Consider the following 15,820-nt stretch of genomic DNA (forward strand, 5'->3'; position numbering starts at 1 on the left):
CATTTTTGCTTTTGTTTCTTTTGCCTTTGTGGATGTATCTTGCAAGAAGTTACTATGGCCGAGTTCAAAAAGGGTGTTGCCTGTGTTCTTCTCTAGGATTTTGATGGAATCTTGTCTCACATTTAGATCTTTCATCCATTTTGAGTTTATCTTTGTGTATGGTGAAAGAGAGTGGTCTAGTTTCATTCTTCTGCATGTGGATGTCCAATTTTCCCAGCACCATTTATTGAAGAGACTGTCTTTCTTCCAATGGATAGTCTTTCCTCCTTTATCGAATATTAGTTGCCCATAAAGTTCAGGGTCCACTTCTGGATTCTCTATTCTGTTCCACTGATCTATGTGTCTGTTTTTGTGCCAGTACCACACTGTCTTGATGACCACAGCTTTGTAGTACAACCTGAAATCTGGCATTGTGATGCCCCCAGATATGGTTTTCTTTTTTAAAATTCCCCTGGCTATTCGGGGTCTTTTCTGATTCCACACAAATCTTAAAATAATTTGTTCTAACTCTCTGAAGAAAGTCCATGGTATTTTGATAGGGATTGCATTAAACGTGTATATTGCCCTGGGTAACATTGACATTTTCACAATATTAATTCTGCCAATCCATGAGCATGGAATATTTTTCCATCTCTTTGTGTCTTCCTCAATTTCTTTCAGAAGTGTTCTATAGTTTTGAGGGTATAGATCCTTTACATCTTTGGTGAGGTTTATTCCTAGGTATCTTATGCTTTTGGGTGCAATTGTAAATGGGATTGACTCCTTAATTTCTCTTTCTTCAGTCTCATTGTTAGTGTATAGAAATGCCACTGACTTCTGGGCATTGATTTTGTATCCTGCCACGCTACCGAATTGCTGTATGAGTTCTAGCAATCTTGGGGTGGAGACTTTTGGGTTTTCTATGTAGAGTATCATGTCATCGGCGAAGAGAGAGAGTTTGACTTCTTCTTTGCCAATTTGAATGCCTTTAATGTCTTTTTGTTGTCTGATTGCTGAGGCTAGGACTTCCAGTACTATGTTGAATAGCAGTGGTGAGAGTGGACATCCCTGTCTTGTTCCTGATCTTAGGGGAAAGGCTCCCAGTGCTTCCCCATTGAGAATGATATTTGCTGTGGGCTTTTCATAGATGGCTTTTAAGATGTCGAGGAATGTTCCCTCTATCCCTACACTCTGAAGAGTTTTAATCAGGAATGGATGCTGTATTTTGTCAAATGCTTTCTCTGCATCCAATGAGAGGATCATATGGTTCTTGGTTTTTCTCTTGCTGATATGATGAATCACATTGATTGTTTTACGGGTGTTGAACCAGCCTTGTGTCCCAGGGATAAATCCTACTTGGTCATGGTGAATAATTTTCTTAATGTACTGTTGGATCCTATTGGCCAGTATCTTGTTGAGAATTTTTGCATCCATGTTCATCAGGGATATTGGTCTGTAATTCTCCTTTTTGGCGGGGTCTTTGTCTGGCTTTGGAATTAAGGTGATGCTGGCTTCATAGAACGAATTTGGAAGTACTCCATCTCTTTCTATCTTTCTGAACAGCTTTAGGAGAATAGGTATGATTTCTTCTTTAAACGTTTGATAAAATTCTCCTGGGAAGCCATCTGGCCCTGGACTCTTGTGTCTTGGGAGGTTTTTGATGACTGCTTCAATTTCCTCCCTGGTTATTGGCCTGTTCAGGTTTTCTATTTCTTCCTGTTCCAGTTTTGGTAGTTTGTGGCTTTCCAGGAATGCGTCCATTTCTTCTAGATTGCCTAATTTATTGGCGTATAGCTGTTCATAATATGTTTTTAAAATCGTTTGTATTTCCTTGGTGTTGGTAGTGATCTCTCCTTTCTCATTCATGATTTTATTAATTTGAGTCTTCTCTCTCTTCTTTTTAATAAGGCTGGCTAATGGTTTATCTATCTTATTAATTCTTTCAAAGAACCAACTCCTGGTTCTGTTGATCTGTTCCACAGTTCTTCTGGTCTCGATTTCGTTGAGTTCTGCTCGAATCTTTATTAACTCCCTTCTTCTCTTGGGTGTAGGATCTATTTGCTGTTTTTTCTCTAGCTCCTTTATGTGTAAGGTTAGCTTTTGTATTTGAGTTCTTTCCAGTTTTTGAATGGATGCTTGTATTGCGATGTATTTCCCCCTTAGGACTGCTTTTGCTGCATCCCAAAGATTTTGAACGGTTGTATCTTCATTCTCATTAGTTTCCATGAATCTTTTTAATTCTTCCTTAATTTCCTGGTTGACCCTTTTATCTTTTAGCAGGATGGTCCTTAACCTCCATGTGTTTGAGGTCCTTCCAAACTTCTTGTTGTGATTTAGTTCTAATTTCAAGGCATTATGGTCCGAGAATATGCAGGGGACAATCCCAATCTTTTGGTATCGGTTCAGACCCGATTTGTGACCCAATATGTGGTCTATTCTGGAGAAAGTTCCATGTGCGCTTGAGAAGAATGTGTATTCAGTTGAGTTTGGATGTAAAGTTCTGTAGATATCTGTGAAATCCATCTGGTCCAGTGTATCATTTAAAGCTCTCGTTTCTTTGGAGATGTTGTGCTTAGAAGACCTATCGAGTATAGAAAGAGCTAGATTGAAGTCACCAAGTATAAGTGTATTATTATCTAAGTATTTCTTCACTTTGGTTAATAATTGATTTATATATTTGGCAGCTCCCACATTCGGAGCATATATATTGAGGATTGTTAAGTCCTCTTGTTGAATAGATCCTTTAAGTATGATATAGTGTCCCTCTTCATCTCTCACTACAGTCTTTGGGGTAAATTTTAGTTTATCTGATATAAGGATGGCTACCCCTGCTTTCTTTTGAGGACCATTCGAATGGTAAATGGTTCTCCAACCTTTTATTTTCAGGCTGTAGGTGTCCTTCTGTCTAAAATGAGTCTCTTGTAGACAGCAAATAGATGGGTCCTGCTTTTTTATCCAGTCTGAAACCCTGCGCCTTTTGATGGGGTCATTAAGCCCGTTCACATTCAGAGTTACTATTGAGAGATATGAGTTTAGTGTCATCATGATATCTATTCAGTCTTTGTTTTTGTGGACTGTTCCACTGAACTTCTTCTTAAAGGGGAATTTTAAGAGTCCCCCTTAAAATTTCTTGCAGAGCTGGTTTGGAGGTCACATATTCTTTTAGTTGCTGCCTGTCTTGGAAGCTCTTTATCTCTCCTTCCATTTTGAATGAGAGCCTTGCTGGATAAAGTATTCTTGGTTGCATGTTCTTCTCCTTTAGGACCCTGAATATATCCTGCCAGCCCTTTCTGGCCTGCCAGGTCTCTGTGGAGAGGTCTGCTGTTACCCTAATGCTCCTCCCCATAAAAGTCAGGGATTTCTTGTCTCTTGCTGCTTTAAGGATCTTCTCCTTATCTTTGGAATTTGCAAGCTTCACAATTAAATGTCGAGGTGTTGAACGGTTTTTATTGATTTTAGGGGGGGATCTCTCTATTTCCTGGATCTGAATGCCTGTTTCCCTTCCCAGATTAGGAAAGTTTTCAGCTAGAATTTGTTCAAATACATATTCTGGCCCTCTGTCCCTTTCGGCGCCCTCGGGAACCCCAATTAAACGTAGGTTTTTCTTCCTCAGGCTGTCGTTTATTTCCCTTAATCTATCTTCATGGTCTTTTAATTGTTTGTCTCTTTTTTCCTCAGTTTCCCTCTTTGCTATCAACTTGTCTTCTAGGTCACTCACGCGTTCTTCCACCTCGTTAACCCTCGTCGTTAGGACTTCTAGTTTGGATTGCATCTCATTCAATTGATTTTTAATTTCTGCCTGATTAGCTCTAAATTCTGCAGTCATGAAGTCTCTTGAGTCCTTTATACTTTTTTCTAGAGCCACCAGTAGCTGTATAATAGTGCTTCTGAATTGGCTTTCTGACATTGAATTGTAATCCAGATTTTGTAACTCTGTGGGAGAGAGGACTGTTTCTGATTCTTTCTTTTGAGGTGAGGTTTTCCTTCTAGTCATTTTGCTCAGTGCAGAGTGGCCAAAAGCAAGTTGTATTGGGAAAAAGAGAAAAAGAGAGGAGAGAAAGAAGGAAAGAAAAGAGAAAGAGAAAAAAAAAGGGAAGAAAAAGAAAAAAACAAAAACGAAAAAAAAAAAAGAAGAAAAAGAGAAAGAAAAAGAAAGGAGAAAAAAAAGGGGATGGGGGAAGGAAACAAATCAAAAAGCAAAACAAAACAAAAACAAAAACAAAAACAAAAACTAACAAACAAAAAAAGAACCACCGGGGAGTATCTTCTGATTCTGTGTTCTTTAAGTCCCTTGGCTTCTCCTGGAAGTTGTCAGTCTAGCTGGTCTTCTGGGGGAGGGGCCTGCTGTGCTGATTTTCAGGTGTTAGCAGTTGGGGGAGCTGCTGTGCCCCTGCCTGGTGCAGGGCTCAATGGGGGTTGTTTACCCCGTGAGGCCGCAGGAGGAACAGCCCCAGTGGCGGGGCAGCTCTGGAAACCTGGATTCAGCTCCGGCAGGAACTCCGTCTGCAGGGCCTGGAGGCTCCGGGGCGGGGCCGCTGATCTGCTCAGCTGGGGCAGGAGCGTCCTCGCTGTCCTGGGCCCTCCCGGCCTCTGCCTGTCCCGGGGGGAGGCGGGATCCTGGGCTGTGTCCCGGCGCCCTGTGCTCCGGGGCCTGCGCTGGTGGATTCGCGCTCCCGGGCCGCAGCCCCCTCCGCGGAGCTGCCGCCCGAGCTCCCCCGAGCTGCTCCTGGAACCGCGCAGCCCCCTCCGCACGGAGCCTCCTCCTCTGCCCGAGCCCCTCCGAGCTGCTCCCGGGGCCGCGCAGCCCCCTCCGCGGAGCCGCCGCCCGAGCCCCTTCAGTTGCTCCTGGTCCCGCCGGGTCCGCCGTGCGCGCTGCAGCCCTTAGGGAGCTCGGCGCACTCTCCTGGGCGCGCAGTTGCTGTTACTGTCCCCGGGAGCCCTCGGGCCTCCCCGCCCTCCTGGGTCCTGCTCCAACTCCCCGCGAGCCCCTTTCCCCCGGGAAGGTCGGTGCAGCTCCTGCTCCTCCGGGCCGGGGCTCTCCTGTCCTGGGGACACTCGCCCCGGCCTCAGCCCGGCTCCTCGCGGGGCCCCTCCCCCTTGGAGGCCTTTGTTTCTTTATTTCTTTTTCCCCGTCTTCCTACCTTGATAGAAGCGCGAACTCTTCTCACTGTAGCATTCCAGCTGGTCTCTCTTTAAATCTCAGGCCGAATTCATAGATTTTCAGGATAATTTGAAGGTTTTCTAGGTAGTTTGGTGGAGACAGGTGATTTGGAGACCCTACTCTTCCGCCATCTTGCTCCTCCCCCCCCAGAGAACTGTTCACAAGAGATACATGCCCAAGTACTTAGGGGTAAAGGATCTTGACATCTGAAGTTTACTCTCAAATAATTCTGACAAATTCCATGGAGTAAAGCCAATGTGGTGATATGCTAAGTGCTATTAAATCTAGGTATGCAGGGGTACCTGCGTAGCTCAGTGGTTGAGTGTCTGCCTTCTGCTCAGGTCGTGATACCCAGATCCTCGGATCGAGTCCTGCATCGGGCTCCCTACGGGGAGCCGCCTTCTCCTTCTGCCTCTGTCTCTTTCCTCTCTCTCACGAATAAATAAAATCTTAAAAAAAAAAAAAATCTAGGTGTGTGGTATTTTAGCATTCTGTATGCTGGATACTGTAAAACAGTTTAAAAACTAGACAGCTAGGAGCCCGGCCCACAGGTGGTGCTAGGGTTCGTTTACCCATCCTTCAGGGCAGGCCCTCACTGGACAAGACAATGGCTCTTCCACAGCACCAAAGATGGGGCAAAATAGTAGGTATCCTTTGGCAAGAGTTTTTTTCTCCCCAGCAACATAGTTCTATTGATAAATAACATCACTTCCTCATTTTCTTAACCCAGATGGACCCAAAAATACATCTTATAGCCCCCCTCCCCATGCCTGCAATTCTGCCCATGTCATGGTCTTGCCTATGACCACTCCCATGGGCCCAGCTCAAGTGTGACCTCCCCCTGAACTAAGGAATTTCTAGTATTCTGGGTTATGTTGTCAATATTAGAGGTCTCCAGCAAAGTCCAAACTCAGAATCACTATAAAATAAGCAGAGAAAAGATCATAGCTACCTGAAAATCCTGTATTTAGAATTTACAATATTACATGGTATACATGATGGAGTTCTAGCTGCTGAATCCAACGCAGTAACTATGGCATAGGACGCTGAAGAATGAATGGGTGGCTGCTCATGCAAACTCTCCTATTGACAGTGGTGGAAAACCAGTCACACCTGGGGCAGGTTTCTACGATGAATCAGAGGCAGGAATTCATTTACTCAATAATCACATCATTGATGATGCGCTACCACTGAGGCACTCTGAGATCTGTGCCACCTTGATGCTCCCAGGCCAGAGACCCTGACCTTGAATTTCCCATTTGAGAATGGCTAGAGTGAGGCCCCATGAGGACAGGATGAGAGCCAGCCCATTTCCCACCCTTAACAGTTAGTCCCAAGGGGACTGCTCCCCATGCAGCCTGAGTGCAGCCGGAGGGGCAGAAAGCCCACCTACCAATTTCACTGAAGCTTCCCTGTAAGTGACAATGGCAAGGTGTTCCAATGCCCAGCAGAGATGGACCTATCTCAGCCAAGCAGAAAAGGGTGTTTGGGATGCTGGAGTGACCCTAGGGTCCAGGTGCCATGATACAGAAATGGGCCCAGCTTGGGCTACTCCATCCTTCATTCATGGAGGAGGCACCATACTGCGACACTACTGTCCTGCCCATGGCTGGTGAGGAAGCCACAGTAGGAGCCTCGCCTGAGGTGAGCAGACTCTAGGAGTAAAGGCAGAGAAGAAAGAGCTAGCTGTGGGCTCTCCTTGGGCTCCGTGCTGGGTCCCAAGTGGCAACAAGGCAGAGAGGAGCAACTGGTCCCACAGAGTTGTAGCCTACCTAGCATTCTTCCTGGCCTCCACCATCCCCTCACTGTCCCTGGTTTTCTGAGACTACAGGGAAACAAGGAGCCAACAGTATCTGCAGAGCTGGAACATACAGAGGAAGGTGGATGGATTATAGCCTTTTCCCCATTATGTGCTAAGTAAGCTTCACCTGGCCTTCATTAGACCCACAGTAGTGCCCTCAGCCCCCTCTCTGGCAAGATCGTGTGAAATAACAGCTTCTCAGGGACGCAGACACAGTGTTACTTGAAGGGCTCATGCCCAGAGAGGGTACAGTGGCCACTGTGGGGAAGGTTTGTGGTCTTACTTCAGGCACTGCTCATTTAGCTTGTCCTGTGTGCACCAAAGCCAACGTGGTGGTGATAAGGATGCAAAAACCCGAGGGGGAGGGGGAGAGGTGGGTCACCACAACTAAGTGGCCTTGGGCCACTAATTTGGGTGGGAGGCAGGCAGCACGTAATACAAGGGTGGCCTGGCCTGGAAGGAACACCCATGGCTCAGAAATCTGGAGCTCAATCCTCCAGGAATTCCCCTCACTTCCATGGGCTTTCCTTCCCCACCCCACTCTTACTCTGTGGCTGAAATTTCAATGGCCTGTGTTTCTCCACTTGGGAAAACTCAAGGACTGTGCTCACCTACTGCTGACTCAGCCCCAAGCCACCGGGGAGTGATACTAAAGATAGGTGTCTCAAGGGATGAGGAGCACTGCAGCTCCTTGCAAAGAGAGGGCAGGGGTCTCATTCCTCTGCCTTCACCAAGGAGCAGGAATATCTACCACTCCTTTCTTGCTGCAAACCTGAGCTCGCCTTCCATCTGCGATCTGCGAGTGCCAAGATGACTGGCCCTCCCACGCTCTACTGCCACAGGGAAGGCCTTTGGCTCAGCCTGGGAGGAGAGAGAGGAGGTGTGTCAAGTGAGGATAATACAGAGGGGCACAGATTCACACTCCAGTTAGTTGAGCAAGAGCTTTATCTTCTGTTTACTCCTGCATGTTTTCCAGAGGGTAGTTACCATAGCAACTCCTTTGTCAAGGGACACAAACACACACACACACACACACAGCACCTTGGAGGCACACCTTTTATGAGAAGCACGTTCCATGCCCATCTGCCCAGTCCGCTGCTGCTGGCAGAGAGCTGGTGCAGTATAAGCAGCCAGGGAAAAAGACAAAGGCCGCATCTGACAGCTAACAAAGGTGGGAACCTAGAGCATGAATGAGCTCAGGCCTCGCCAGGTCTTCATCAATGCCCACCCTCTGGTCCTCAGGCCAGTTTCAGCATCAGCCATCACAAGGGCCTTGCCTGGGCAGGAGAGGGCTGCCTGCTGCAGGGGGGGAGAGGGTGCTGGCTGTGAGGGATTGTGGCAAGGCATGTGCCACCAAAGGAGAGTCCCTCGTTCACTTTCCTTCCTAGTAACTGACCATCGCCTTTGCAAATGAGCACTGCCCCTACCCAGTGAGTAGGGCCCACAAGCAAGAGGGCAGCCTCCTGGGGCAGCCAGAGCCAGCTTCAGCTCCACCTCAACTTGCATGAAACCCATGCCTTCCTGCAAGGGAGGATTTCCTGCACCTGATTCATCTTGTGTCTTGTGCATCTCTAAATTTGCCTACCTGGATTAAAGGAAAAGGATTCTGGGAAAGAGAATCAGGGAAAGCACCACATCTACAGACCCAGGTCCTTTTCATGGTTTCCAGAGCTCAATGCTTGGATCCCCCATTGGAGGGAGTTTTCAGGAGCCACAGCCATCGTGGCTATAACTGAAACAAATTGAATCTACAAGAAACCACAGAAGGAAAGCGGGCAAGAACACTTAGGAAGAGAAGAAACAGACCCTGAACCGGGTTCTCCACCTGCTCAAGCCACATCTTTCTGGCCAGCGAATGACCAGCAATGGGCAGGTTTGGGGCCAGTTCTGGAGAAGACTTTAAGTGTGGTCAGGTTCCCAATGATAAACGTTGCATGAGGACAAGTTGAATGAGGAGCAACACTGGTCAGCTTATGAGTTTTTTTAAAGATCTGTTCGTTTTAAGATCAAACTTGCAAAACACCCAAATATCTCTGGTTCCCACTCCTAGCCAGGGCCAGTCTGGCAAGTTGTGAGCCACCAGAGCCATCATTTGTAGTGCCAGGACCAGCAATGTGACCTTAGTCTCTTCTCAGAGCAGCAAGTGCTGCGGAGGCCCCCTGGGCCCACCATTGCCCAGTCCCACTGAGCATGACTGCTTTAAGGCCACTTGACACAATTCCCACAGCCGTGAATAATGGCATTATTTGGCAGCCTTTTCAGCTACGACCAGCTGTCTGAACGTGAATACCTTTGACAGGTCTACTTTCCAAGTTCATCCAGAGACCAAAGGCTTAGAGTCTTCCCCCTACCCCACCCCCCAAACATCTTGAACTAAACTGTATCTGCTGTATTGAAGCATTCTGTCTCTCTTCCTTTAGGGAGATGAAGTCATGGCTTACAGAATTAGACCCCTAACAGCTAACAGGTGATGTGTGGAGGCTGCGCCAAACTCTAAACACAAACCTTGCAAAAGCAAGAGTCAGGGGCTCTACAGAGCTTTTTGAAGCATCTCTGCTAACAAAAGAAATATTGAAAACAACCACCAGAAATCAAAGGAAAGCAAATGTTCACGTAATCCCGAGGAGAAAACAGATATTTGCTACAAAGCCAACAACATGACGAGCAATCTGTTTATTGTATTTCTTTCAATTCATCGGGCTTCCATCAGCAGTTCACTGAGTTCAGAACTGTTTTACACCATTCTGGAAAGCCTTAACCCAATCAACCCCAATCGGGGAGTGATTGCTATGAGTTTCCTGCATCCTGACTGCACCACACTTTCCTCCAATTCTCCCGGGGGTCCAGAATCCACCGGCCTGCATCTCACCTTTTCAGGAGATGAGTGGCAGAGTCTGAAGCCTGCTGAGCTGTCAACCCAAGGCTCCTGGGACCTCATTCATGGGCCACAGAAAAGCTCTCCAGTCTGCCTGTCCTGGGGCCTCAAAGGAACCAGGAATTCCACAGAGAAAATAAAACCTACAGCAGTAACAGAAAGTAGCATTTGTGTGTGTGTGTGTGTACAGGATACAAAGTATTTTGTAACAATCAGCCATTCTGTGGCTTCTCTGCAGATGTTCGGAGTCCAACACACACTTGTCCCTTGCTGTTAAGCCCACGTTATAGACACCCCCCTAAGAGCCCATGAGCATCTGGTCCAGTTTCCCACCTTCCCCGAGTCTCGCAGTAAGAATAGAAACACAGCCTAATTTGGAAGTTTCTCTAGTAACCTGCTTTTCATATTTCAAAGTTAAAAACTAAGTAATTCTGCATTACGCCCATTAACAAACAGAGACAGGATTCTTGACAGACACTACCTTCCTCTGCCCCACCAACCCAGCCCAAGGAATGAATACCTCCAGTGCTTCTGTGTTAGCTCACCTCAGTGGTCTGTGTTTAGCAGGGTGCAGCGGCTGCACCGTGCTGGGGTTGGGGCCTGCTGTCAGTGCAGGCGTGAATCCCAGCTCCCGCACTTGGTTGTAGCAGTGCCAACACACACCTGAGGCTTGCTTTCCCTTTCTAGAGAATGGGGACAATCATTAGGTCACCTTCAGGCCTAATGAATTCGGTGAGGATTCATGAATCAAGTTATATGCTACAACAGTTGGTAGGTATCAGCTACTGCTTCTGAGGCTACAACCACACACTTCGTCTTTTACAGAGTAAGCTTGATTTCTAGGGGAAGAAAACCATTCTTTCTTCTCCTTGGGTTCCTCTATCAAAACAACGGGCTGGCTACGTGGACAGAGGCTGTCACGTGTGTGAGAACTGGGAGGAGAAGGAGAAGAGCAATACAGAAAACCTGGTGTTTCCTCGCCCGACAGTTTATTCTTCGCTGTTACACTTAACAGTTTACATATGTTTGAAAAATGCACTTGAACCCGATTAACCTTGGGGCTGCCAGACTTACCCTGATAGAACGCAGCACCCACGGCAGCCCCACGGGAGGTCTCTGCCTCAGGATGGGGCCTGGGGCTGGTGTCTGACCCCACAGGGTGTGGGCCAGGGCAGAGGCAGAGCCTTAGCCAGCTGCTGACACAGCACAAGTCAACGCCCAGGGAGGAAGATGGAAGGGCGCGGAGCCTGGGGCAGGCCCAGAGAAACCTGTTCCCACCCAGGGTCTGGCAGACAGGCAGGGCCCTCTGCCTGCTGCTCACTCCCCCTCACTCCCCATCAAGGACTCTGAGTTAATTTACAAGGAAATGGTTGATATGTGTGTTTGGATATGGAAAATCACAGACATTGGCTCTTAAATTTATCTCAGGAAGGGATGAACACTCGGAGAAGTCTGCCGAAATGAGATGATGTGAAGAGTATCACATAAAGAGAAGCTTCATTTAAAGAGCCCTGACAGGGTGCTATTTCCCCGGTGAAATAGGGAAATGCGGAGGATGGTGTGGGCATGGTGGGCTGCCCTGGTGCCTGGGCCGAGGCTGAGGCGACGCCTGTCCTCCACCCTCATAGGCGCATTCACCAGCATGTGGAGCCCTGCTGCTGCCTCCTCTGAGTGGAACTGGGGACACCATCAGAGGGAGACACTTTACCTTCTTTTGTGCTGTATAGCTTGTGCACAATTTATCTTTTCAAAATGTAAGAAATGAAAATGCAGTGTAAATAAGAGGCAACTATGGTATACACCTGCCCCCCCCCACCTCCACCTTCGGGACGTGTCACAAGGTATTTTCCTATAAGAAACCTCTCTTAATGAACATCCATATAGAACACTGCCCCCCAACAACTTCAGGACAAACTTTCTTTACAAGCATTCTGTAGTTTCTAAACAAATATTAGAAGACTGAAATCCTGCAAAGAATGTTATCTGATAACATTCTGGCCTGACATCTGTCCCAGCCTACTTAATTAATCCCACTCCTCACAAGATTTCTGAGCATTTGGACTTTTCAGGTTCTTCTCCTGGTTTTTAAAGCACTATGAGTGTGCCATAGTTCAGGGAGGCTCTGGGCTTGTCTGCCCAAGCAGATTCCTGGTACGGAGGGCCACTAGTCCAATTTAAGCTGTTTCACCCAGGATTGTACCCCCTCTTCCCTGAAGGGACATTGGGCAAAAAGCTCCTGGCCCTCCAGTCTGCCCTCAGTGCCACTGGGCTATACGATCCCCTCACCAAGGGCAGGGCACGACCCTCCCCTCTCCAAGGACTCTGTGGTTCCTTTCTCCCCAGAACCTCACTTGTGTTGCTGCTGCTGCCACAGCCAGCACCTCCCATACTGACCAGACTGCCCCTTCTCCATAACCCAGCATGTGTCCTGCCAACAACCACCAGCCCTCCTATGTTAAATCCATCTCCTTCCTGCCAGTGACTCTTTGTCCCTCCAGGCTCATCCCTGCAGGACCTGTGTCCCCTCTGCCCATGCCAGACCATAAGATCATCTCCAGCCCTTGCACATTACCTGCAACTGCTCAGAGCCTGCCCCTGTGGATCCACTGAGTACCTAAGTCAGCCTTAGAGGACTGGGCATATACCATCCTCCTGCAATCAAAGTCCACTAGAGACACAGAAGATGCTAGAGAGCCCCACCCAGCTCTCCTGATAACTGCTAAGGTCCATACTCTTGAGAAGAGCCTGCAAGAGACACTCTTCAAAGATGGGTTACTCTTCCAGTGGCCTCACAGAGGTTACTTGGACTCTAAGCACAAGGGGCAGTTTAAGGATCCTGTGAACTACCAAATGTAAAGCACTGAGCCAGTGTCTGGCACGTAGTGTTCACTATAAGGCTGATGTTTCATTACTTATATGGCTCTGCCTCTGCCTAGCACTCAAAGCACGAACATTGCCACAAACCACAATCTCAATCTGGAATAGGGGGCTGCCAGGGCCTGGGGTGGAGGTGGGAGGGCAGGGAAACTGATGCTCCTCAACCTAAGTACCCTCATTTTCTGATGCTGACTTTCAGCAGCCAATCCCCAGATTTACAGAGGCAGCAGATCCATGTTTACCAGTGACAACGTCGGTTACCAGTTACCACAATGAGCATCAATCAGGATAGCCATGGCAAGGAAGCCTATGATTAGGCCTTTTCCAGAGACCTTGGATTCCCACATGGTTCCCACAGTCCTGCAGGTAAGAGATGTGAGCTATGGCAGAGAAAGAGCCTCCTTCTGATGCGGACAACATTGATAAATGTCTTCTGTAGAGGCCACTCTGCACAGGTCTCCCGTGTACATGGGGATAACAGGCTATCCCTTGAGAGGACACCTCTGCATCAGGCACCACCACAGCCCTCTGAAGTACCAGGGAGCACCTGCTTCCTGGCCATTAGATGGAAGGCACCTGCCTGAAAAGGAAGGTGAGGGGTAAAATGAAGGAGTAAAGACATAAAGGAAGGGAAGGTGGGAGCCAGGGTCAGAACTGCAGGATGGCTGAGCAGCCTGGCAAGTCCAATGTGAGTTTATGTTATCTTCTTGGCAACGAGAACTGGAGGGGGCGGTGGGGAGAGACAGAGACATGGAGGGAGGCTGACTGTGGCTAATACCCTTTGGGTCTGTCTTCCTGCTACAATGTATTTATAGCTCTGAGGAGTGTCTTTTTGCTCTCAGTGTTTTATTCTGGGTTGACTAGACATAGAAGCCTTCAGGCAAGCAAAGAAAGGGGACTATAAATATGTTTCATTAGTGGCTGATATTTTAACAGAAAGGTATCAGGAGAGAAGCTATTTCTAGAATTCTTACCACTTCCTTCTCCTCCCAGTAAGTAGTTCTTTAAAGCTATTCTCAATGGTCCTCTATAGAGAGACGCTGGGGTACTTCTAGCACCCCTCCTGGGATGCTATTTAAATCAGGTAGGCAGCTCCTGCCTTCCTCTGCTTTTCAAGGTATAGCTGAGATACCCTCAGTGGATTTTGTAACAGAAGTGAGAGATCAGCCGTTGATAAACTGTCCACACCCTCCCGTGTGCCACTCACAGGTGCCGTGCTGCTTGCCTCTCCTCCAGCTGGTCTGGCCCACCATACCCTGGTGTTGTTAGCATAACCCTAATTATGCTTCATTTAAAAATCCAGGGGCCTAATTCAGCTCCCATCTCATCAATTTCCGGGCAGCACCTGACATTAGCAATATTCCGTCCTCCTGAAATTCATCATCCTCTAACTGGTCTTCTCATCCTTGAGTAAAAAGCTATTTAGGAAGCAGCTGCAGAACGTGATCCCCAGCATCCGTAGCTGAGCACACAGTGATGAGGGACAGGTAGGGAAGGTGCGTTCCCAGCCCTGGGGTCACGAATGTGGCCTCTGATAGGTCTGACCCAGCACACTCACTACAAACTGTTGAAATGAACACTGATTTTTTTGACCCTCAGCACCCAGCTTGGCACTTGCACCTGCTCAGAGCTTGGTAACCCTTTCACAAATAGGTCATTACAGATGGATTACTAAACGAGTAAACCAAACACTGCAGCATTCAGACCATGATTCAGGATGGAAGTGCAGGGATGCTCTCCAAGGCGCTGGCCCGGTTTCATGTATTAGAGCCAACACTCAGGATCCATGGCAGGCAGTGTGAACTATAAAGCAGTGATCCCAGGGGGAAAGCAGCCCCATGATGGCCCAGGGTCCAGGGAGGCCTCACCTCACAGTCTCAAGGCAGGTCTTAGGGTTGGCTGAGGGGTCTGGGAGTGCTTGGGGAGATGTTCGGGGCAGATCAGCAACTCTCAGATTCTCCCAACCAAGATTCTGGCTCAAATATAAATGTCAGTCTCTGCATATCACATGTACCCATTATCCTGATTATTTCTTGGCATTTCATTTTTTAGATTTTGAAATGAAAAAGGAAAAGTATCTTTAGAAAGATACAGAACAAAAAAAAGATACAAAATATACATAATAAAGTAATAACACTATCTTTTGGGAGGAAAACTGGGTAGGGAAAAAAGCAGGAAGAGAAATGCATGTCTCACTGTACGTCCCGTAGGAACATGTGAATTTTATCACTGGTATACATAACCTACTAAAAAAAAAATTGAAGACAGTGAAAGACCCACTATGAGAAACAAAGTATGTAACTAGACAGTCCAAGGAAAGAAACAAAGTCCAAAAATTGCCCTAAGTAATCTAGAAATATCAAGTACGGTAAAGGAAGCATCTCAGAACACCAAGAAAAAGATGGGATATTCAACCAGTTGTGTTGAGGTAACTAACTGGGTAACCATCTGGAATAAAATTATGTCAATCCCTATCTCACACAATGTATCAGAATAAATCTTAAATGGATCAAAGTAAAAATGTAAAAAATTAAACCATAAAAATACTAAGCAAAAGCATGAGGGAATTCCTTTGTAATCTTGTAGAACAGGTTTTCTGAATGATGACTCAAAATCTAGCAGAAATAGATGTATAAAGACTACCATCACTAGGATTTTTCAGATAAACTTGGTAATTATTCCACAATGTGTATGGATATCAAATCATCAAGTTGTACACTTTATACAATTATATGTATCACTTTTTCCTTAAACTGGAAAGAACAAGTTATTTGAATAAATACATTATTATGTATAATATAGTTTTAAAAACTTTAAAAATGAAGAGGAAACAAGATATTATAAAGAATGACCAAGCAGATTTAAAAAAAAAAAAAAAAGCCAATGGGACTTTTAGAAATCTAAGTTTCAAAGCTGAAATAAAAAATTCATGGACTGGGGGCACCTGGGTGACTCAGTCGGTTAAGTGTCTGACTTTTGATTTTTGGCCCAGGTCATGATCTCAGGGTTGTTGAGATTGAGCCCCACATTGGGCTCCATTCTGGGAGTGGAAACTGCTCATGACCCACTCTCCCGCTTTCCCTCTGTCCCTCCCTGCCCTCACTCAGGTGCATGTGCAAAGCTCTAA

The 15,820-nt window shown here is 46.9% G+C and overlaps 1 protein-coding gene and 1 long non-coding RNA gene across 8 annotated transcripts in view; both read right to left on the bottom strand.

The window, feature by feature from the left end:
- The window catches only part of MACROH2A1 (macroH2A.1 histone), an 84,763-nt gene that overhangs the window by 49,196 nt on the left and 19,747 nt on the right, over positions 1-15,820 (bottom strand). The window lies entirely within an intron of this gene.
- Positions 5,346-7,466, bottom strand: LOC119873892. Its single transcript, XR_005366701.1, has 3 exons — positions 6,534-7,466; positions 6,093-6,266; positions 5,346-5,589 (listed from the first exon to the last, which is right to left on the bottom strand). It is a non-coding gene; the product is annotated as an uncharacterized LOC119873892 (long non-coding RNA).

Source organism: Canis lupus, chromosome 11 (assembly GCF_011100685.1).
Source record: "Canis lupus familiaris isolate Mischka breed German Shepherd chromosome 11, alternate assembly UU_Cfam_GSD_1.0, whole genome shotgun sequence".
Taxonomy (NCBI): domain Eukaryota; kingdom Metazoa; phylum Chordata; class Mammalia; order Carnivora; family Canidae; genus Canis; species Canis lupus.